At 41.2% G+C, this 1716-nt stretch overlaps 1 protein-coding gene across 1 annotated transcript in view; it reads left to right on the forward strand.

Annotated features, from left to right (window-relative positions):
- ARMH3 (armadillo like helical domain containing 3) overlaps window positions 1-1716 on the forward strand; it is a 228233-nt gene that overhangs the window by 269 nt on the left and 226248 nt on the right. The gene's annotated exons all lie outside the window — the stretch shown is intronic.

Consider the following 1716-nt stretch of genomic DNA (forward strand, 5'->3'; position numbering starts at 1 on the left):
GACAACTACTATCCTTATCAGAAGGGAGTGGGCCCTATTTGTTGTGGATAAACAGTGGTGTCTGCTTGGTCTAGATGGCTGATAGCTCTCAGGGAGAATAACCCCTGATCTACTCCTGATGACCTCCAAGTGTATAGTCATTAGCAAGCAGCTAAGTTTGGCATATATTTGGGGGAGACAACTTGGGAGAAATCCTTCTGTTTCCCACAGGTTATCTATCTTGGCGTTCATGTATCCAATGATGTTAATTATACAAATTAACATATACCAAGTCTAACATGACTAATGAAGTAAAAAAAAAAGCAATAGTAGTAAGGGGAGGAAATGTTAAAGAACTAGAGGATAGTTTATGTGTTTCATCAGTGCTATACGGCACCTTGGATTTATCATCCCTCTGTGTGGCCTTTCTGAGAGGGACTGTCCAATTCTCTTACAGGTGAGTTTTGGGTCTTCACTAAATCCACGCCCCTTCACATCGATATGGTTGCTTGTGATACCTTTTCCTGTGAAACCTTATGATCATACAGGCTGGTGTGCTTCTTCCACATAGGCTTGGTTGCTTCCCTGCTGGATGGCCCCTTGTTTGACTACAAGCTTTTAAGACCCCCAGACACTGTATCTTTTATTATCTGGGCACCATCACCTTTCTTCACATTTGCTTATGCACCCATTTTGTCTTCAGCGATGGTGTCAGGAAGGTGAGCATTATACATTGCCACATTATTAGAACAAATCCATCTGCTTCCTTGTTGCATTTACATATATATGTATACAAATACACTTATCTTTATAGATTTACATATATACCTATATATAATATATTTTTTCTTCTTCTTTCCTTCTGATCCACTATCATGTTTATCCATTGTTCACCTCTCAGTAATTCCTCTCAGATACAATTCCATTGATCAAATATGACCAGAAAAACTACATCCTCCTTGCCATCAATTTTAGAACCCTTACTATTCCCATCATTATTGGCCCACCGTTGTTCCTAGTTTTGTTTCCTGAATTGCCATCCATGCTGAATGCTCCCCTTCCATTTTATTTATGTATTTAAATCATTTTATTGAAAGCTCTTACAATGCTTATTACAATCCATACATCAATTGTATCAGGCATTTTTGTACATATGTTGCTCTCATTCTTTTCTAGACAGTTTCTATTGAGCCCTTGGTATCAGCTCCTCTTTTTCCCCCCTCCTCCCACCCTCATGGATAGATTATAAACTATTATTTCCATGTCTCACACCGACCACTGTCTCCCTTCCCCCATGGTTTCCATTGTTCTTTCCCCTAGAGGGGTGTGTGTGGTTGTGTGTCAATCAGTTTCCCCTTCTTCCCCTCCCCCACCTCTCTTCACCCTTCCCATCTGGTATCTCTCTTCTGATTCCTGCTCCTGAGTCACATGTGTTCCCACCCCATTTTAAAGAGCATGCTGTCACTTTGAAGACTGAGGTGTGCCTGAACGAAGTCTTGGCATTTTCAGTTGCCTCATATGCATGTGAAAGCCGGACAATGACTAAGGAAGACTTCTGAAGAATTGATGCCTTTGAATTATGAGGTTGGTGAAGAATATAGAAAGTAGTGTGGACTGACAGACGAATCAACATATCTGCTTTGGAGAAAGTGTAAAGCCAAATTTCCCCCGTGACTGGCTCCGGGATCTCGGGCAGGCTGTGGTTTCATGTTTCCTAGCAGTGCAAAGTAGGATGTA

The sequence above is a fragment of the Echinops telfairi genome, unplaced genomic scaffold (assembly GCF_000313985.2).
Source record: "Echinops telfairi isolate 266 unplaced genomic scaffold, ASM31398v2 ScPeMD7_70;HRSCAF=299, whole genome shotgun sequence".
NCBI lineage: Eukaryota > Metazoa > Chordata > Mammalia > Afrosoricida > Tenrecidae > Echinops > Echinops telfairi.